This window comes from Pelobates fuscus, chromosome 3, assembly GCF_036172605.1.
Source record: "Pelobates fuscus isolate aPelFus1 chromosome 3, aPelFus1.pri, whole genome shotgun sequence".
Taxonomy (NCBI): domain Eukaryota; kingdom Metazoa; phylum Chordata; class Amphibia; order Anura; family Pelobatidae; genus Pelobates; species Pelobates fuscus.
Window position 1 is genome coordinate 399,086,063 of NC_086319.1, and position 21,572 is coordinate 399,107,634.

At 39.4% G+C, this 21,572-nt stretch overlaps 12 non-coding genes across 12 annotated transcripts; all 12 read left to right on the forward strand.

Moving 5' to 3' along the window:
* The first annotated feature begins 2,623 nt into the window (after nucleotides 1–2,623).
* On the forward strand, nucleotides 2,624–2,695 carry TRNAG-UCC (transfer RNA glycine (anticodon UCC)). The gene has a single exon. It is a non-coding gene; the product is annotated as a tRNA-Gly (tRNA).
* Nucleotides 2,696–3,151: 456 nt separating this feature from the next.
* On the forward strand, nucleotides 3,152–3,223 carry TRNAG-UCC (transfer RNA glycine (anticodon UCC)). Its single transcript has one exon. It is a non-coding gene; the product is annotated as a tRNA-Gly (tRNA).
* A 456-nt stretch (nucleotides 3,224–3,679) lies between these two features.
* TRNAG-UCC (transfer RNA glycine (anticodon UCC)) lies at nucleotides 3,680–3,751 on the forward strand. The gene has a single exon. It is a non-coding gene; the product is annotated as a tRNA-Gly (tRNA).
* A 984-nt stretch (nucleotides 3,752–4,735) lies between these two features.
* On the forward strand, nucleotides 4,736–4,807 carry TRNAG-UCC (transfer RNA glycine (anticodon UCC)). Its single transcript has one exon. It is a non-coding gene; the product is annotated as a tRNA-Gly (tRNA).
* Nucleotides 4,808–5,263: 456 nt separating this feature from the next.
* On the forward strand, nucleotides 5,264–5,335 carry TRNAG-UCC (transfer RNA glycine (anticodon UCC)). The gene has a single exon. It is a non-coding gene; the product is annotated as a tRNA-Gly (tRNA).
* A 3,096-nt stretch (nucleotides 5,336–8,431) lies between these two features.
* TRNAG-UCC (transfer RNA glycine (anticodon UCC)) lies at nucleotides 8,432–8,503 on the forward strand. Its single transcript has one exon. It is a non-coding gene; the product is annotated as a tRNA-Gly (tRNA).
* Nucleotides 8,504–10,543: 2,040 nt separating this feature from the next.
* On the forward strand, nucleotides 10,544–10,615 carry TRNAG-UCC (transfer RNA glycine (anticodon UCC)). Its single transcript has one exon. It is a non-coding gene; the product is annotated as a tRNA-Gly (tRNA).
* A 456-nt stretch (nucleotides 10,616–11,071) lies between these two features.
* Nucleotides 11,072–11,143, forward strand: TRNAG-UCC (transfer RNA glycine (anticodon UCC)). The gene has a single exon. It is a non-coding gene; the product is annotated as a tRNA-Gly (tRNA).
* A 3,065-nt stretch (nucleotides 11,144–14,208) lies between these two features.
* Nucleotides 14,209–14,280, forward strand: TRNAG-UCC (transfer RNA glycine (anticodon UCC)). The gene has a single exon. It is a non-coding gene; the product is annotated as a tRNA-Gly (tRNA).
* Nucleotides 14,281–14,736: 456 nt separating this feature from the next.
* TRNAG-UCC (transfer RNA glycine (anticodon UCC)) lies at nucleotides 14,737–14,808 on the forward strand. The gene has a single exon. It is a non-coding gene; the product is annotated as a tRNA-Gly (tRNA).
* A 456-nt stretch (nucleotides 14,809–15,264) lies between these two features.
* Nucleotides 15,265–15,336, forward strand: TRNAG-UCC (transfer RNA glycine (anticodon UCC)). The gene has a single exon. It is a non-coding gene; the product is annotated as a tRNA-Gly (tRNA).
* A 2,568-nt stretch (nucleotides 15,337–17,904) lies between these two features.
* Nucleotides 17,905–17,976, forward strand: TRNAG-UCC (transfer RNA glycine (anticodon UCC)). The gene has a single exon. It is a non-coding gene; the product is annotated as a tRNA-Gly (tRNA).
* Nucleotides 17,977–21,572: the final 3,596 nt, after the last annotated feature.

Sequence of the window (21,572 nt, forward strand, 5' to 3'; positions counted from 1 at the left end):
TGAGCATAGCTGCCTTCCAAGCAGTTGACCCGGGTTTTATTCCCGGCCAACGCAAGAAAATCTGATTTGACGACACTGTAGTCAGCAAATTTTGCGTTCCTATTTAACATTCTCAACGACTGTTACTGCTCTTGTTGCTGAATCAACAACATTTTGTGCTGGATCATGCTCTACATAGATCAGATATAAATGACTCGCGGAAATTGTCAATCACTTTGGGTTTTTTGTTTTTTTATTTTTTTTCTTGTACAATAACGGTCATTTTAAGCACGGCTCTCGAAAATCTGAACCGTATCAGTTTGGAAGAACCCAATTTTTGGGAAGTGGCCAAGTCAATTTAAAATTTCTGCAATAGATTTTTTTCATCTTATTCCAATAAACAGTGTGCTTGCAAAGTTTGAAACAGCGAAATGTGAACTTAGACTAGGCGAGCGTTCTTGAGAGATCAGGAAGCTTGTTTGAAAATGTGACCGTATGGCTCGTGGTGTCGGTAAAACCAAAATGCATCAAGCGTTGTTGGTATAGTGGTGAGCATAGCTGCCTTCCAAGCAGTTGACCCGGGTTCGATTCCCGGCCAACGCAAGAAAATCTGATTTTACGACACTGTAGTCAGCAAATTTTGCGTTCCTATTTAACATTCTCAACGACTGTTACTGCTCTTGTTGCTGAATCAACAAAATTTTGTGCTGGATCATGCTCTACGTAGATCAGATATGAATGACTCGCGGAAATTGTCAATCACTTTGGGTTTTTTGTTTTTTAATTTTTTTTCTTGTACAATAACGGTCATTTTAAGCACGGCTCTCGAAAATCTGAACCGTATCAGTTTGGAATAACCCAATTTTTGGGAAGTGCCCAAGTCAATTTAAAATTTCTGCAATAGATTTTTTTCATCTTATTCCAATAAACAGTGTGCTTGCAAAGTTTGAAACAGCGAAATGTGAACTTAGACTAGGCGAGCGTTCTTGAGAGATCAGGAAGCTTGTCTGAAAATGTGACCGTATGGCTCGTGGTTTCGGTAAAACTAAAATACATCAAGTGTTGGCTGTATAGTGGTGAGCATAGCTGCCTTCCAAGCAGTTGACCCGGGTTTTATTCCCGGCCAACGCAAGAAAATCTGATTTGACGACACTGTAGTCAGCAAATTTTGCGTTCCTATTTAACATTCTCAACGACTGTTACTGCTCTTGTTGCTGAATCAACAAAATTTTGTGCTGGATCATGCTCTACATAGATCAGATATGAATGACTCTCGGAAATTGTCAATCACTTTGGGTTTTTTGTTTTTTAATTTTTTTTCTTGTACAATAACGGTCATTTTAAGCACGGCTCTCGAAAATCTGAACCGTATCAGTTTGGAAGAACCCAATTTTTGGGAAGTGCCCAAGTCAATTTAAAATTTCTGCAATAGATTTTTTTCATCTTATTCCAATAAACAGTGTGCTTGCAAAGTTTGAAACAGCGAAATGTGAACTTAGACTAGGCGAGCGTTCTTGAGAGATCAGGAAGCTTGTTTGAAAATGTGACCGTCTGGCTCGTGGTGTCGGTAAAACCAAAATGCATCAAGCGTTGGTGGTATAGTGGTGAGCATAGCTGCCTTCCAAGCAGTTGACCCGGGTTCGCTTCCCGGCCAACGCAAGAAAATCAGATTTTACGACACTGTAGTCAGCAAATTTTGCGTTCCTATTTAACATTCTCAACGACTGTTACTGCTCTTGTTGCTGAATCAACAACATTTTGTGCTGGATCATGCTCTACATAGATCAGATATGAATGACTCGCGGAAATTGTCAATCACTTTGGGTTTTTTGTTTTTTTAATTTTTTTTCTTGTACAATAACGGTCATTTTAAGCACGGCTCTCGAAAATCTGAACCGTATCAGTTTGGAAGAACCCAATTTTTGGGAAGTGCCCAAGTCAAGTTAAAATTTCTGCAATAGATTTTTTTCATCTTATTCCAATAAACAGTGTGCTTGCAAAGTTTGAAACAGCGAAATGTGTACTTAGACTAGGCGAGCGTTCTTGAGAGATCAGGAAGCTTGTCTGAAAATGTGACCGTATGGCTTGTGGTGTCGGTAAAACTAAAACACATCAAGCGTTGGTGGTATAGTGGTGAGCATAGCTGCCTTCCAAGCAGTTGACCTGGGTTCGATTCCCGGCCAACGCAAGAAAATCTGATTTTACGACACTGTAGTCAGCAAATTTTGCGTTCCTATTTAACATTCTCAACGACTGTTACTGCTCTTGTTGCTGAATCAACAACATTTTGTGCTGGATCATGCTCTACATAGATCAGATATAAATGACTCGCGGAAATTGTCAATCACTTTGGGTTTTTTGTTTTTTAATTTTTTTTCTTGTACAATAACGGTCATTTTAAGCACGGCTCTCGAAAATCTGAACCGTATCAGTTTGGAAGAACCCAATTTTTGGGAAGTGGCCAAGTCAATTTAAAATTTCTGCAATAGATTTTTTTCATCTTATTCCAATAAACAGTGTGCTTGCAAAGTTTGAAACAGCGAAATGTGAACTTAGACTAGGCGAGCGTTCTTGAGAGATCAGGAAGCTTGTTTGAAAATGTGACCGTATGGCTCGTGGTGTCGGTAAAACCAAAATGCATCAAGCGTTGGTGGTATAGTGGTGAGCATAGCTGCCTTCCAAGCAGTTGACCCGGGTTCGATTCCCGGCCAACGCAAGAAAATCTGATTTTACGACACTGTAGTCAGCAAATTTTGCGTTCCTATTTAACATTCTCAACGACTGTTACTGCTCTTGTTGCTGAATCAACAACATTTTGTGCTGGATCATGCTCTACATAGATCAGATATGAATGACTCGCGGAAATTGTCAATCACTTTGGGTTTTTTGTTTTTTAATTTTTTTTCTTGTACAATAACGGTCATTTTAAGCACGGCTCTCGAAAATCTGAACCGTATCAGTTTGGAAGAACCCAATTTTTGGGAAGTGCCCAAGTCAATTTAAAATTTCTGCAATAGATTTTTTTCATCTTATTCCAATAAACAGTGTGCTTGCAAAGTTTGAAACAGCGAAATGTGAACTTAGACTAGGCGAGCGTTCTTGAGAGATCAGGAAGCTTGTCTGAAAATGTGACCGTATGGCTTGTGGTGTCGGTAAAACTAAAACACATCAAGCGTTGGTGGTATAGTGGTGAGCATAACTGCCTTCCAAGCAGTTGACCCGGGTTCGATTCCCGGCCAACGCAAGAAAATCTGATTTTACGACACTGTAGTGAGCAAATTTTGCGTTCCTATTTAACATTCTCAACGACTGTTACTGCTCTTGTTGCTGAATCAAAAACATTTTGTGCTGGATCATGCTCTACATAGATCAGATATGAATGACTCGCGGAAATTGTCAATCACTTTGGGTTTTTTGTTTTTTAATTTTTTTTCTTGTACAATAACGGTCATTTTAAGCACGGCTCTCGAAAATCTGAACCGTATCAGTTTGGAAGAACCCAATTTTTGGGAAGTGCCCAAGTCAATTTAAAATTTCTGCAATAGATTTTTTTCATCTTATTCCAATAAACAGTGTGCTTGCAAAGTTTGAAACAGCGAAATGTGAACTTAGACTAGGCGAGCGTTCTTGAGAGATCAGGAAGCTTGTTTGAAAATGTGACCGTATGGCTCGTGGTGTCGGTAAAACCAAAATGCATCAAGCGTTGGTGGTATAGTGGTGAGCATAGCTGCCTTCCAAGCAGTTGACCCGGGTTCGATTCCCGGCCAACGCAAGAAAATCTGATTTTACGACACTGTAGTCAGCAAATTTTGCGTTCCTATTTAACATTCTCAACGACTGTTACTGCTCTTGTTGCTGAATCAACAACATTTTGTGCTGGATCATGCTCTACATAGATAAGATATGAATGACTCGCGGAAATTGTCAATCATTTTGGGTTTTTTGTTTTTTAATTTTTTTTCTTGTACAATAACGGTCATTTTAAGCACGGCTCTCGAAAATCTGAACCGTATCAGTTTGGAAGAACCCAATTTTTGGGAAGTGCCCAAGTCAATTTAAAATTTCTGCAATAGATTTTTTTCATCTTATTCCAATAAACAGTGTGCTTGCAAAGTTTGAAACAGCGAAATGTGAACTTAGACTAGGCGAGCGTTCTTGAGAGATCAGGAAGCTTGTCTGAAAATGTGACCGTATGGCTCGTGGTGTCGGTAAAACCAAAATGCATCAAGCGTTGGTGGTATAGTGGTGAGCATAGCTGCCTTCCAAGCAGTTGACCCGGGTTTGATTCCTGGCCAATGCAAGAAAATCTGATTTTACGACACTGTAGTCAGCAAATTTTGCGTTCCTATTTAACATTCTCAACGACTGTTACTGCTCTTGTTGCTGAATCAACAACATTTTGTGCTGGATCATGCTCTACATAGATCAGATATAAATGACTCGCGGAAATTGTCAATCACTTTGGGTTTTTTGTTTTTTAATTTTTTTTCTTGTACAATAACGGTCATTTTAAGCACGGCTCTCGAAAATCTGAACCGTATCAGTTTGGAAGAACCCAATTTTTGGGAAGTGGCCAAGTCAATTTAAAATTTCTGCAATAGATTTTTTTCATCTTATTCCAATAAACAGTGTGCTTGCAAAGTTTGAAACAGCGAAATGTGAACTTAGACTAGGCGAGCGTTCTTGAGAGATCAGGAAGCTTGTTTGAAAATGTGACCGTATGGCTCGTGGTGTCGGTAAAACCAAAATGCATCAAGCGTTGGTGGTATAGTGGTGAGCATAGCTGCCTTCCAAGCAGTTGACCCGGGTTCGATTCCCGGCCAACGCAAGAAAATCTGATTTTACGACACTGTAGTCAGCAAATTTTGCGTTCCTATTTAACATTCTCAACGACTGTTACTGCTCTTGTTGCTGAATCAACAACATTTTGTGCTGGATCATGCTCTACATAGATCAGATATGAATGACTCGCGGAAATTGTCAATCACTTTGGGTTTTTTGTTTTTTAATTTTTTTTCTTGTACAATAACGGTCATTTTAAGCACGGCTCTCGAAAATCTGAACCGTATCAGTTTGGAAGAACCCAATTTTTGGGAAGTGCCCAAGTCAATTTAAAATTTCTGCAATAGATTTTTTTCATCTTATTCCAATAAACAGTGTGCTTGCAAAGTTTGAAACAGCGAAATGTGAACTTAGACTAGGCGAGCGTTCTTGAGAGATCAGGAAGCTTGTTTGAAAATGTGACCGTATGGCTCGTGGTGTCGGTAAAACCAAAATGCATCAAGCGTTGGTGGTATAGTGGTGAGCATAGCTGCCTTCCAAGCAGTTGACCCGGGTTCGATTCCCGGCCAACGCAAGAAAATCTGATTTTACGACACTGTAGTCAGCAAATTTTGCGTTCCTATTTAACATTCTCAACGACTGTTACTGCTCTTGTTGCTGAATCAACAACATTTTGTGCTGGATCATGCTCTATATAGATAAGATATGAATGACTCGCGGAAATTGTCAATCACTTTGGGTTTTTTGTTTTTTAATTTTTTTTCTTGTACAATAACGGTCATTTTAAGCACGGCTCTCGAAAATCTGAACCGTATCAGTTTGGAAGAACCCAATTTTTGGGAAGTGCCCAAGTCAATTTAAAATTTCTGCAATAGATTTTTTTCATCTTATTCCAATAAACAGTGTGCTTGCAAAGTTTGAAACAGCGAAATGTGAACTTAGACTAGGCGAGCGTTCTTGAGAGATCAGGAAGCTTGTCTGAAAATGTGACCGTATGGCTCGTGGTGTCGGTAAAACCAAAATGCATCAAGCGTTGGTGGTATAGTGGTGAGCATAGCTGCCTTCCAAGCAGTTGACCCGGGTTCGATTCCTGGCCAATGCAAGAAAATCTGATTTTACGACACTGTAGTCAGCAAATTTTGCGTTCCTATTTAACATTCTCAACGACTGTTACTGCTCTTGTTGCTGAATCAACAACATTTTGTGCTGGATCATGCTCTACATAGATCAGATATGAATGACTCGCGGAAATTGTCAATCACTTTGGGTTTTTTGTTTTTAAATTTTTTTTCTTGTACAATAACGGTCATTTTAAGCACGGCTCTTGAAAATCTGAACCGTATCAGTTTGGAAGAACCCAATTTTTGGGAAGTGCCCAAGTCAATTTAAAATTTCTGCAATAGATTTTTTTCATCTTATTCCAATAAACAGTGTGCTTGCAAAGTTTGAAACAGCGAAATGTGAACTTAGACTAGGCGAGCGTTCTTGAGAGATCAGGAAGCTTGTCTGAAAATGTGACCGTATGGCTCGTGGTGTCGGTAAAACCGAAACGCATCAAGCGTTGGTGGTATAGTGGTGAGCATAGCTGCCTTCCAAGCAGTTGACCCGGGTTTGATTCCCGGCCAACGGAAGAAAATCTGATTTTACGACACTGTAGTCAGCAAATTTTGCGTTCCTATTTAACATTCTCAACGACTGTTACTGCTCTTGTTGCTGAATCAACAACATTTTGTGCTGGATCATGCTCTACGTAGATCAGATATGAATGACTCGCGGAAATTGTCAATCACTTTGGGTTTTTTGTTTTTTAATTTTTTTTCTTGTACAATAACGGTCATTTTAAGCACGGCTCTCGAAAATCTGAACCGTATCAGTTTGGAAGAACCCAATTTTTGGGAAGTGCCCAAGTCAATTTAAAATTTCTGCAATAGATTTTTTTCATCTTATTCCAATAAACAGTGTGCTTGCAAAGTTTGAAACAGCGAAATGTGAACTTAGACTAGGCGAGCGTTCTTGAGAGATCAGGAAGCTTGTCTGAAAATGTGACCGTATGGCTCGTGGTTTCGGTAAAACTAAAATACATCAAGTGTTGGCTGTATAGTGGTGAGCATAGCTGCCTTCCAAGCAGTTGACCCGGGTTTTATTCCCGGCCAACGCAAGAAAATCTGATTTTACGACACTGTAGTCAGCAAATTTTGCGTTCCTATTTAACATTCTCAACGACTGTTACTGCTCTTGTTGCTGAATCAACAACATTTTGTGCTGGATCATGCTCTACATAGATCAGATATGAATGACTCTCGGAAATTGTCAATCACTTTGGGTTCTTTGTTTTTTAATTTTTTTTCTTGTACAATAACGGTCATTTTAAGCACGGCTCTCGAAAATCTGAACCGTATCAGTTTGGAAGAACCCAATTTTTGGGAAGTGCCCAAGTCAAGTTAAAATTTCTGCAATAGATTTTTTTCATCTTATTACAATAAACAGTGTGCTTGCAAAGTTTGAAACAGCGAAATGTGAACTTAGACTAGGCGAGCGTTCTTGAGAGATCAGGAAGCTTGTCTGAAAATGTGACCGTATGGCTCGTGGTGTCGGTAAAACTAAAACACATCAAGCGTTGGTGATATAGTGGTGAGCATAGCTGCCTTCCAAGCAGTTGACCCTGGTTTGATTCCCGGCCAACGCAAGAAAATCTGAATTTACGACACTGTAGTCAGCAAATTTTGCGTTCCTATTTAACATTCTCAACGACTGTTATTGCTCTTGTTGCTGAATCAACAACATTTTGTGCTGGATCATGCTCTACATAGATCAGATATAAATGACTCGCGGAAATTGTCAATCACTTTGGGTTTTTTGTTTTTTAATTTTTTTTCTTGTACAATAACGGTCATTTTAAGCACGGCTCTCGAAAATCTGAACCGTATCAGTTTGGAAGAACCCAATTTTTGGGAAGTGGCCAAGTCAATTTAAAATTTCTGCAATAGATTTTTTTCATCTTTTTCCAATAAACAGTGTGCTTGCAAAGTTTGAAACAGCGAAATGTGAACTTAGACTAGGCGAGCGTTCTTGAGAGATCAGGAAGCTTGTTTGAAAATGTGACCGTATGGCTCGTGGTTTCGGTAAAACCAAAATGCATCAAGCGTTGGTGTTATAGTGGTGAGCATAGCTGCCTTCCAAGCAGATGACCCGGGTTTTATTCCCGGCCAACGCAAGAAAATCTGATTTGACGACACTGTAGTCAGCAAATTTTGCGTTCCTATTTAACATTCTCAACGACTGTTACTGCTCTTGTTGCTGAATCAACAAAATTTTGTGCTGGATCATGCTCTACATAGATCAGATATGAATGACTCTCGGAAATTGTCAATCACTTTGGGTTTTTTGTTTTTTAATTTTTTTTCTTGTACAATAACGGTCATTTTAAGCACGGCTCTCGAAAATCTGAACCGTATCAGTTTGGAAGAACCCAATTTTTGGGAAGTGCCCAAGTCAATTTAAAATTTCTGCAATAGATTTTTTTCATCTTATTCCAATAAACAGTGTGCTTGCAAAGTTTGAAACAGCGAAATGTGAACTTAGACTAGGCGAGCGTTCTTGAGAGATCAGGAAGCTTGTTTGAAAATGTGACCGTCTGGCTCGTGGTGTCGGTAAAACCAAAATGCATCAAGCGTTGGTGGTATAGTGGTGAGCATAGCTGCCTTCCAAGCAGTTGACCCGGGTTCGATTCCCGGCCAACGCAAGAAAATCTGATTTTACAACACTGTAGTCAGCAAATTTTGCGTTCCTATTTAACATTCTCAACGACTGTTACTGCTCTTGTTGCTGAATCAACAACATTTTGTGCTGGATCATGCTCTACATAGATCAGATATGAATGACTCGCGGAAATTGTCAATCACTTTGGGTTTTTTGTTTTTTAATTTTTTTTCTTGTACAATAACGGTCATTTTAAGCACGGCTCTCGAAAATCTGAACCGTATCAGTTTGGAAGAACCCAATTTTTGGGAAGTGCCCAAGTCAAGTTAAAATTTCTGCAATAGATTTTTTTCATCTTATTCCAATAAACAGTGTGCTTGCAAAGTTTGAAACAGCGAAATGTGTACTTAGACTAGGCGAGCGTTCTTGAGAGATCAGGAAGCTTGTCTGAAAATGTGACCGTATGGCTTGTGGTGTCGGTAAAACTAAAACACATCAAGCGTTGGTGGTATAGTGGTGAGCATAGCTGCCTTCCAAGCAGTTGACCCGGGTTCGATTCCTGGCCAACGCAAGAAAATCTGATTTTACGACACTGTAGTCAGCAAATTTTGCGTTCCTATTTAACATTCTCAACGACTGTTACTGCTCTTGTTGCTGAATCAACAAAATTTTGTGCTGGATCATGCTCTACATAGATCAGATATGAATGACTCGCGGAAATTGTCAATCACTTTGGGTTTTTTGTTTTTTAATTTTTTTTCTTGTACAATAACGGTCATTTTAAGCACGGCTCTCGAAAATCGGAACCGTATCAGTTTGGAAGAACCCAATTTTTGGGAAGTGCCCAAGTCAAGTTAAAATTTCTGCAATAGATTTTTTTCATCTTATTCCAATAAACAGTGTGCTTGCAAAGTTTGAAACAGCGAAATGTGTACTTAGACTAGGCGAGCGTTCTTGAGAGATCAGGAAGCTTGTCTGAAAATGTGACCGTATGGCTTGTGGTGTCGGTAAAACTGAAACACATCAAGCGTTGGTGGTATAGTGGTGAGCATAGCTGCCTTCCAAGCAGTTGACCCGGGTTCGATTCCCGGCCAACGGAAGAAAATCTGATTTTACGACACTGTAGTCAGCAAATTTTGCGTTCCTATTTAACATTCTCAACGACTGTTACTGCTCTTGTTGCTGAATCAACAACATTTTGTGCTGGATCATGCTCTACATAGATCAGATATGAATGACTCGCGGAAATTGTCAATCACTTTGGGTTTTTTGTTTTTTAATTTTTTTTCTTGTACAATAACGGTCATTTTAAGCACGGCTCTCGAAAATCTGAACCGTATCAGTTTGGAAGAACCCAATTTTTGGGAAGTGCCCAAGTCAAGTTAAAATTTCTGCAATAGATTTTTTTCATCTTATTCCAATAAACAGTGTGCTTGCAAAGTTTGAAACAGCGAAATGTGTACTTAGACTAGGCGAGCGTTCTTGAGAGATCAGGAAGCTTGTCTGAAAATGTGACCGTATGGCTTGTGGTGTCGGTAAAACTGAAACACATCAAGCGTTGGTGGTATAGTGGTGAGCATAGCTGCCTTCCAAGCAGTTGACCCGGGTTCGATTCCCGGCCAACGGAAGAAAATCTGATTTTACGACACTGTAGTCAGCAAATTTTGCGTTCCTATTTAACATTCTCAACGACTGTTACTGCTCTTGTTGCTGAATCAACAACATTTTGTGCTGGATCATGCTCTACATAGATCAAATATGAATGACTCGCGGAAATTGTCAATCACTTTGGGTTTTTTGTTTTTTAATTTTTTTTCTTGTACAATAACGGTCATTTTAAGCACGGCTCTCGAAAATCTGAACCGTATCAGTTTGGAAGAACCCAATTTTTGGGAAGTGCCCAAGTCAATTTAAAATTTCTGCAATAGATTTTTTTCATCTTATTCCAATAAACAGTGTGCTTGCAAAGTTTGAAACAGCGAAATGTGAACTTAGACTAGGCGAGCGTTCTTGAGAGATCAGGAAGCTTGTTTGAAAATGTGACCGTCTGGCTCGTGGTGTCGGTAAAACCAAAATGCATCAAGCGTTGGTGGTATAGTGGTGAGCATAGCTGCCTTCCAAGCAGTTGACCCGGGTTCGATTCCCGGCCAACGCAAGAAAATCTGATTTTACGACACTGTAGTCAGCAAATTTTGTGTTCCTATTTAACATTCTCAACGACTGTTACTGCTCTTGTTGCTGAATCAACAACATTTTGTGCTGGATCATGCTCTACATAGATCAGATATGAATGACTCGCGGAAATTGTCAATCACTTTTGGTTTTTTGTTTTTTAATTTTTTTTCTTGTACAATAACGGTCATTTTAAGCACGGCTCTCGAAAATCTGAACCGTATCAGTTTGGAAGAACCCAATTTTTGGGAAGTGCCCAAGTCAAGTTAAAATTTCTGCAATAGATTTTTTTCATCTTATTCCAATAAACAGTGTGCTTGCAAAGTTTGAAACAGCGAAATGTGTACTTAGACTAGGCGAGCGTTCTTGAGAGATCAGGAAGCTTGTCTGAAAATGTGACCGTATGGCTTGTGGTGTCGGTAAAACTAAAACACATCAAGCGTTGGTGGTATAGTGGTGAGCATAGCTGCCTTCCAAGCAGTTGACCCGGGTTCGATTCCCGGCCAACGCAAGAAAATCTGATTTTACAACACTGTAGTCAGCAAATTTTGCGTTCCTATTTAACATTCTCAACGACTGTTACTGCTCTTGTTGCTGAATCAACAACATTTTGTGCTGGATCATGCTCTACATAGATCAGATATGAATGACTCGCGGAAATTGTCAATCACTTTGGGTTTTTTGTTTTTTAATTTTTTTTCTTGTACAATAACGGTCATTTTAAGCACGGCTCTCGAAAATCGGAACCGTATCAGTTTGGAAGAACCCAATTTTTGGGAAGTGCCCAAGTCAAGTTAAAATTTCTGCAATAGATTTTTTTCATCTTATTCCAATAAACAGTGTGCTTGCAAAGTTTGAAACAGCGAAATGTGAACTTAGACTAGGCGAGCGTTCTTGAGAGATCAGGAAGCTTGTCTGAAAATGTGACCGTATGGCTCGTGGTGTCGGTAAAACTAAAACACATCAAGCGTTGGTGATATAGTGGTGAGCATAGCTGCCTTCCAAGCAAGAAAATCTGATTTTACGACACTGTAGTCAGCAAATTTTGCGTTCCTATTTAACATTCTCAACGACTGTTACTGCTCTTGTTGCTGAATCAACAACATTTTGTGCTGGATCATGCTCTACATAGATCAGATATAAATGACTCGCGGAAATTGTCAATCACTTTGGGTTTTTTGTTTTTTTATTTTTTTTCTTGTACAATAACGGTCATTTTAAGCACGGCTCTCGAAAATCTGAACCGTATCAGTTTGGAAGAACCCAATTTTTGGGAAGTGGCCAAGTCAATTTAAAATTTCTGCAATAGATTTTTTTCATCTTATTCCAATAAACAGTGTGCTTGCAAAGTTTGAAACAGCGAAATGTGAACTTAGACTAGGCGAGCGTTCTTGAGAGATCAGGAAGCTTGTTTGAAAATGTGACCGTATGGCTCGTGGTGTCGGTAAAACCAAAATGCATCAAGCGTTGTTGGTATAGTGGTGAGCATAGCTGCCTTCCAAGCAGTTGACCCGGGTTCGATTCCCGGCCAACGCAAGAAAATCTGATTTTACGACACTGTAGTCAGCAAATTTTGCGTTCCTATTTAACATTCTCAACGACTGTTACTGCTCTTGTTGCTGAATCAACAAAATTTTGTGCTGGATCATGCTCTACGTAGATCAGATATGAATGACTCGCGGAAATTGTCAATCACTTTGGGTTTTTTGTTTTTTAATTTTTTTTCTTGTACAATAACGGTCATTTTAAGCACGGCTCTCGAAAATCTGAACCGTATCAGTTTGGAATAACCCAATTTTTGGGAAGTGCCCAAGTCAATTTAAAATTTCTGCAATAGATTTTTTTCATCTTATTCCAATAAACAGTGTGCTTGCAAAGTTTGAAACAGCGAAATGTGAACTTAGACTAGGCGAGCGTTCTTGAGAGATCAGGAAGCTTGTCTGAAAATGTGACCGTATGGCTCGTGGTTTCGGTAAAACTAAAATACATCAAGTGTTGGCTGTATAGTGGTGAGCATAGCTGCCTTCCAAGCAGTTGACCCGGGTTTTATTCCCGGCCAACGCAAGAAAATCTGATTTGACGACACTGTAGTCAGCAAATTTTGCGTTCCTATTTAACATTCTCAACGACTGTTACTGCTCTTGTTGCTGAATCAACAAAATTTTGTGCTGGATCATGCTCTACATAGATCAGATATGAATGACTCTCGGAAATTGTCAATCACTTTGGGTTTTTTGTTTTTTAATTTTTTTTCTTGTACAATAACGGTCATTTTAAGCACGGCTCTCGAAAATCTGAACCGTATCAGTTTGGAAGAACCCAATTTTTGGGAAGTGCCCAAGTCAATTTAAAATTTCTGCAATAGATTTTTTTCATCTTATTCCAATAAACAGTGTGCTTGCAAAGTTTGAAACAGCGAAATGTGAACTTAGACTAGGCGAGCGTTCTTGAGAGATCAGGAAGCTTGTTTGAAAATGTGACCGTCTGGCTCGTGGTGTCGGTAAAACCAAAATGCATCAAGCGTTGGTGGTATAGTGGTGAGCATAGCTGCCTTCCAAGCAGTTGACCCGGGTTCGCTTCCCAGCCAACGCAAGAAAATCAGATTTTACGACACTGTAGTCAGCAAATTTTGCGTTCCTATTTAACATTCTCAACGACTGTTACTGCTCTTGTTGCTGAATCAACAACATTTTGTGCTGGATCATGCTCTACATAGATCAGATATGAATGACTCGCGGAAATTGTCAATCACTTTGGGTTTTTTGTTTTTTTAATTTTTTTTCTTGTACAATAACGGTCATTTTAAGCACGGCTCTCGAAAATCTGAACCGTATCAGTTTGGAAGAACCCAATTTTTGGGAAGTGCCCAAGTCAAGTTAAAATTTCTGCAATAGATTTTTTTCATCTTATTCCAATAAACAGTGTGCTTGCAAAGTTTGAAACAGCGAAATGTGTACTTAGACTAGGCGAGCGTTCTTGAGAGATCAGGAAGCTTGTCTGAAAATGTGACCGTATGGCTTGTGGTGTCGGTAAAACTAAAACACATCAAGCGTTGGTGGTATAGTGGTGAGCATAGCTGCCTTCCAAGCAGTTGACCCGGGTTCGATTCCGGCCAACGCAAGAAAATCTGATTTTACGACACTGTAGTCAGCAAATTTTGCGTTCCTATTTAACATTCTCAACGACTGTTACTGCTCTTGTTGCTGAATCAACAACATTTTGTGCTGGATCATGCTCTACATAGATCAGATATAAATGACTCGCGGAAATTGTCAATCACTTTGGGTTTTTTGTTTTTTAATTTTTTTTCTTGTACAATAACGGTCATTTTAAGCACGGCTCTCGAAAATCTGAACCGTATCAGTTTGGAAGAACCCAATTTTTGGGAAGTGGCCAAGTCAATTTAAAATTTCTGCAATAGATTTTTTTCATCTTATTCCAATAAACAGTGTGCTTGCAAAGTTTGAAACAGCGAAATGTGAACTTAGACTAGGCGAGCGTTCTTGAGAGATCAGGAAGCTTGTTTGAAAATGTGACCGTATGGCTCGTGGTGTCGGTAAAACCAAAATGCATCAAGCGTTGGTGGTATAGTGGTGAGCATAGCTGCCTTCCAAGCAGTTGACCCGGGTTCGATTCCCGGCCAACGCAAGAAAATCTGATTTTACGACACTGTAGTCAGCAAATTTTGCGTTCCTATTTAACATTCTCAACGACTGTTACTGCTCTTGTTGCTGAATCAACAACATTTTGTGCTGGATCATGCTCTACATAGATCAGATATGAATGACTCGCGGAAATTGTCAATCACTTTGGGTTTTTTGTTTTTTTATTTTTTTTCTTGTACAATAACGGTCATTTTAAGCACGGCTCTCGAAAATCTGAACCGTATCAGTTTGGAAGAACCCAATTTTTGGGAAGTGCCCAAGTCAATTTAAAATTTCTGCAATAGATTTTTTTCATCTTATTCCAATAAACAGTGTGCTTGCAAAGTTTGAAACAGCGAAATGTGAACTTAGACTAGGCGAGCGTTCTTGAGAGATCAGGAAGCTTGTCTGAAAATGTGACCGTATGGCTTGTGGTGTCGGTAAAACTAAAACACATCAAGCGTTGGTGGTATAGTGGTGAGCATAACTGCCTTCCAAGCAGTTGACCCGGGTTCGATTCCCGGCCAACGCAAGAAAATCTGATTTTACGACACTGTAGTCAGCAAATTTTGCGTTCCTATTTAACATTCTCAACGACTGTTACTGCTCTTGTTGCTGAATCAACAACATTTTGTGCTGGATCATGCTCTACATAGATCAGATATGAATGACTCGCGGAAATTGTCAATCACTTTGGGTTTTTTGTTTTTTAATTTTTTTTCTTGTACAATAACGGTCATTTTAAGCACGGCTCTCGAAAATCTGAACCGTATCAGTTTGGAAGAACCCAATTTTTGGGAAGTGCCCAAGTCAATTTAAAATTTCTGCAATAGATTTTTTTCATCTTATTCCAATAAACAGTGTGCTTGCAAAGTTTGAAACAGCGAAATGTGAACTTAGACTAGGCGAGCGTTCTTGAGAGATCAGGAAGCTTGTTTGAAAATGTGACCGTATGGCTCGTGGTGTCGGTAAAACCAAAATGCATCAAGCGTTGGTGGTATAGTGGTGAGCATAGCTGCCTTCCAAGCAGTTGACCCGGGTTCGATTCCCGGCCAACGCAAGAAAATCTGATTTTACGACACTGTAGTCAGCAAATTTTGCGTTCCTATTTAACATTCTCAACGACTGTTACTGCTCTTGTTGCTGAATCAACAACATTTTGTGCTGGATCATGCTCTACATAGATAAGATATGAATGACTCGCGGAAATTGTCAATCACTTTGGGTTTTTTGTTTTTTAATTTTTTTTCTTGTACAATAACGGTCATTTTAAGCACGGCTCTCGAAAATCTGAACCGTATCAGTTTGGAAGAACCCAATTTTTGGGAAGTGCCCAAGTCAATTTAAAATTTCTGCAATAGATTTTTTTCATCTTATTCCAATAAACAGTGTGCTTGCAAAGTTTGAAACAGCGAAATGTGAACTTAGACTAGGCGAGCGTTCTTGAGAGATCAGGAAGCTTGTCTGAAAATGTGACCGTATGGCTCGTGGTGTCGGTAAAACCAAAATGCATCAAGCGTTGGTGGTATAGTGGTGAGCATAGCTGCCTTCCAAGCAGTTGACCCGGGTTCGATTCCTGGCCAATGCAAGAAAATCTGATTTTACGACACTGTAGTCAGCAAATTTTGCGTTCCTATTTAACATTCTCAACGACTGTTACTGCTCTTGTTGCTGAATCAACAACATTTTGTGCTGGATCATGCTCTACATAGATCAGATATGAATGACTCGCGGAAATTGTCAATCACTTTGGGTTTTTTGTTTTTAAATTTTTTTTCTTGTACAATAACGGTCATTTTAAGCACGGCTCTTGAAAATCTGAACCGTATCAGTTTGGAAGAACCCAATTTTTGGGAAGTGCCCAAGTCAATTTAAAATTTCTGCAATAGATTTTTTTCATCTTATTCCAATAAACAGTGTGCTTGCAAAGTTTGAAACAGCGAAATGTGAACTTAGACTAGGCGAGCGTTCTTGAGAGATCAGGAAGCTTGTCTGAAAATGTGACCGTATGGCTCGTGGTGTCGGTAAAACCGAAACGCATCAAGCGTTGGTGGTATAGTGGTGAGCATAGCTGCCTTCCAAGCAGTTGACCCGGGTTTGATTCCCGGCCAACGGAAGAAAATCTGATTTTACGACACTGTAGTCAGCAAATTTTGCGTTCCTATTTAACATTCTCAACGACTGTTACTGCTCTTGTTGCTGAATCAACAACATTTTGTGCTGGATCATGCTCTACGTAGATCAGATATGAATGACTCGCGGAAATTGTCAATCACTTTGGGTTTTTTGTTTTTTAATTTTTTTTCTTGTACAATAACGGTCATTTTAAGCACGGCTCTCGAAAATCTGAACCGTATCAGTTTGGAAGAACCCAATTTTTGGGAAGTGCCCAAGTCAATTTAAAATTTCTGCAATAGATTTTTTTCATCTTATTCCAATAAACAGTGTGCTTGCAAAGTTTGAAACAGCGAAATGTGAACTTAGACTAGGCGAGCGTTCTTGAGAGATCAGGAAGCTTGTCTGAAAATGTGACCGTATGGCTCGTGGTTTCGGTAAAACTAAAATACATCAAGTGTTGGCTGTATAGTGGTGAGCATAGCTGCCTTCCAAGCAGTTGACCCGGGTTTTATTCCCGGCCAACGCAAGAAAATCTGATTTTACGACACTGTAGTCAGCAAATTTTGCGTTCCTATTTAACATTCTCAACGACTGTTACTGCTCTTGTTGCTGAATCAACAACATTTTGTGCTGGATCATGCTCTACATAGATCAGATATGAATGACTCTCGGAAATTGTCAATCACTTTGGGTTCTTTGTTTTTTAATTTTTTTTCTTGTACAATAACGGTCATTTTAAGCACGGCTCTCGAAAATCTGAACCGTATCAGTTTGGAAGAACCCAATTTTTGGGAAGTGCCCAAGTCAAGTTAAAATTTCTGCAATAGATTTTTTTCATCTTATTACAATAAACAGTGTGCTTGCAAAGTTTGAAACAGCGAAATGTGAACTTAGACTAGGCGAGCGTTCTTGAGAGATCAGGAAGCTTGTCTGAAAATGTGACCGTATGGCTCGTGGTGTCGGTAAAACTAAAACACATCAAGCGTTGGTGATATAGTGGTGAGCATAGCTGCCTTCCAAGCAGTTGACCCTGGTTTGATTCCCGGCCAACGCAAGAAAATCTGAATTTACGACACTGTAGTCAGCAAATTTTGCGTTCCTATTTAACATTCTCAACGACTGTTACTGCTCTTGTTGCTGAATCAACAACATTTTGTGCTGGATCATGCTCTACATAGATCAGATATAAATGACTCGCGGAAATTGTCAATCACTTTGGGTTTTTTGTTTTTTAATTTTTTTTCTTGTACAATAACGGTCATTTTAAGCACGGCTCTCGAAAATCTGAACCGTATCAGTTTGGAAGAACCCAATTTTTGGGAAGTGCCCAAGTCAATTTAAAATTTCTGCAATAGATTTTTTTCATCTTATTCCAATAAACAGTGTGCTTGCAAAGTTTGAAACAGCGAAATGTGAACTTAGACTAGGCGAGCGTTCTTGAGAGATCAGGAAGCTTGTTTGAAAATGTGACCGTCTGGCTCGTGGTGTCGGTAAAACCAAAATGCATCAAGCGTTGGTGGTATAGTGGTGAGCATAGCTGCCTTCCAAGCAGTTGACCCGGGTTCGATTCCCGGCCAACGCAAGAAAATCTGATTTTACGACACTGTAGTCAGCAAATTTTGCGTTCCTATTTAACATTCTCAACGACTGTTACTGCTCTTGTTGCTGAATCAACAACATTTTGTGCTGGATCATGCTCTACATAGATCAGATATGAATGACTCGCGGAAATTGTCAATCACTTTGGGTTTTTTGTTTTTTAATTTTTTTTCTTGTACAATAACGGTCATTTTAAGCACGGCTGTCGAAAATCTGAACCGTATCAGTTTGGAAGAACCCAATTTTTGGGAAGTGCCCAAGTCAATTTAAAATTTCTGCAATAGATTTTTTTCATCTTATTCCATTAAACAGTGTGCTTGCAAAGTTTGAAACAGCGAAATGTGAACTTAGACTAGGCGAGCGTTCTTGAGAGATCAGGAAGCTTGTCTGAAAATGTGACCGTATGGCTCGTGGTGTCGGTAAAACCAAAACGCATCAAGTGTTGGTGGTATAGTGGTGAGCATAGCTTCCTTCCAAGCAATTGACCCGGGTTCGATTCCCGGCCAACGCAAGAAAATCTGATTTTACGACACTGTAGTTAGCAAATTTTGCGTTCCTATTTAACATTCTCAACGACTGTTACTGCTCTTGTTGCTGAATCAACAACATTTTGTGCTGGATCATGCTCTACATAGATCAGATATAAATGACTCGCGGAAATTGTCAATCACTTTGGGTTTTTTGTTTTTTATTTTTTTTTCTTGTACAATAACGGTCATTTTAAGCACGGCTCTCGAAAATCTGAACCGTATCAGTTTGGAAGAACCCAATTTTTGGGAAGTGCCCAAGTCAATTTAAAATTTCTGCAATAGATTTTTTTCATCTTATTCCAATAAACAGTGTGCTTGCAAAGTTTGAAACAGCGAAATGTGAACTTAGACTAGGCAAGCGTTCTTGAGAGATCAGGAAGCTTGTTTGAAAATGTGACCGTATGGCTCGTGGTGTCGGTAAAACCAAAATGCATCAAGCGTTGGTGGTATAGAGTTGAGCATAGCTGCCTTCCAAGCAGTTGACCCGGGTTCGATTCCCGGCCAACGCAAGAAAATCAGATTTTACGACACTGTAGTCAGCAAATTTTGCGTTCCTATTTAACATTCTCAACGACTGTTACTGCTCTTGTTGCTGAATCAACAACATTTTGTGCTGGATCATGCTCTACGTAGATCAGACATGAATGACTCGCGGAAATTGTCAATCACTTTGGGTTTTTTGTTTTTTAATTTTTTTTCTTGTACAATAACGGTCATTTTAAGCACGGCTCTCGAAAATCTGAACCGTATCAGTTTGGAAGAACCCAATTTTTGGGAAGTGCCCAAGTCAATTTAAAATTTCTGCAATAGATTTTTTTCATCTTATTCCAATAAACAGTGTGCTTGCAAAGTTTGAAACAGCGAAATGTGAACTTAGACTAGGCGAGCGTTCTTGAGAGATCAGGAAGCTTGTCTGAAAATGTGACCGTATGGCTCGTGGTTTCGGTAAAACTAAAATACATCAAGTGTTGGCTGTATAGTGGTGAGCATAGCTGCCTTCCAAGCAGTTGACCCGGGTTTTATTCCCGGCCAACGCAAGAAAATCTCATTTTACGACACTGTAGTCAGCAAATTTTGCGTTCCTATTTAACATTCTCAACGACTGTTACTGCTCTTGTTGCTGAATCAACAAAATTTTGTGCTGGATCATGCTCTACGTAGATCAGATATGAATGACTCGCGGAAATTGTCAATCACTTTGGGTTTTTTGTTTTTCAATTTTTTTTCTTGTACAATAACGGTCATTTTAAGCACGGCTCTCGAAAATCTGAACCGTATCAGTTTGGAAGAACCCAATTTTTGGGAAGTGCCCAAGTCAATTTAAAATTTCTGCAATAGATTTTTTTCATCTTATTCCAATAAACAGTGTGCTTGCAAAGTTTGAAACAGCGAAATGTGAACTTAGACTAGGCGAGCGTTCTTGAGAGATCAGGAAGCTTGTCTGAAAATGTGACCGTATGGCTCGTGGTTTCGGTAAAACTAAAATACATCAAGTGTTGGCTGTATAGTGGTGAGCATAGCTGCCTTCCAAGCAGTTGACCCGGGTTTTATTCCCGGCCAACGCAAGAAAATCTGATTTTACGACACTGTAGTCAGCAAATTTTGCGTTCCTATTTAACATTCTCAACGACTGTTACTGCTCTTGTTGCTGAATCAACAAAATTTTGTGCTGGATCATGCTCTACATAGATCAGATATGAATGACTCTCGGAAATTGTCAATCACTTTGGGTTTTTTGTTTTTTAATTTTTTTTCTTGTACAATAACGGTCATTTTAAGCACGGCTCTCGAAAATCTGAACCGTATCAGTTTGGAAGAACCCAATTTTTGGGAAGTGCCCAAGTCAAGTTAAAATTTCTGCAATAGATTTTTTTCATCTTATTCCAATAAACAGTGTGCTTGCAAAGTTTGAAACAGCGAAATGTGTACTTAGACTAGGCGAGCATTCTTGAGAGATCAGGAAGCTTGTCTGAAAATGTGACCGTATGGCTTGTGGTGTCGGTAAAACTAAAACACATCAAGTGTTGGTGGTATAGTGGTGAGCATAGCTGCCTTCCAAGCAGTTGACCCGGGTTCGATTCCCGGTCAACGCAAGAAAATCTGATTTTACGACACTGTAGTCAGCAAATTTTGCGATCCTATTTAACATTCTCAACGACTGTTACTGCTCTTGTTGCTGAATCAACAACATTTTGTGCTGGATCATGCTCTACATAGATCAGATATGAATGACTCGCGGAAATTGTCAATCACTTTGGGTTTTTTGTTTTTTAATTTTTTTTCTTGTACAATAACGGTCATTTTAAGAACGGCTCTCGAAAATCTGAACCGTATCAGTTTGGAAGAACCCAATTTTTGGGAAGTGCCCAAGTCAAGTTAAAATTTCTGCAATAGATTTTTTTCATCTTATTCCAATAAACAGTGTGCTTGCAAAGTTTGAAACAGCGAAATGTGTACTTAGACTAGGCGAGCGTTCTTGAGAGATCAGGAAGCTTGTCTGAAAATGTGACCGTATGGCTTGTGGTGTCGGTAAAACTGAAACACATCAAGCGTTGGTGGTATAGTGGTGAGCATAACTGCCTTCCAAGCAGTTGACCCGGGTTCGATTCCCGGCCAACGGAAGAAAATCTGATTTTACGACACTGTAGTCAGCAAATTTTGCGTTCCTATTTAACATTCTCAACGACTGTTACTGCTCTTGTTGCTGAATCAACAACATTTTGTGCTGGATCATGCTCTACATAGATCAGATATGAATGACTCGCGGAAATTGTCAATCACTTTGGGTTTTTTGTTTTTTAATTTTTTTTCTTGTACAATAACGGTCATTTTAAGCACGGCTCTCGAAAATCTGAACCGTATCAGTTTGGAAGAACCCAATTTTTGGGAAGTGCCCAAGTCAAGTTAAAATTTCTGCAATAGATTTTTTTCATCTTATTCCAATAAACAGTGTGCTTGCAAAGTTTGAAACAGCGAAATGTGTACTTAGACTAGGCGAGCGTTCTTGAGAGATCAGGAAGCTTGTCTGAAAATGTGACCGTATGGCTTG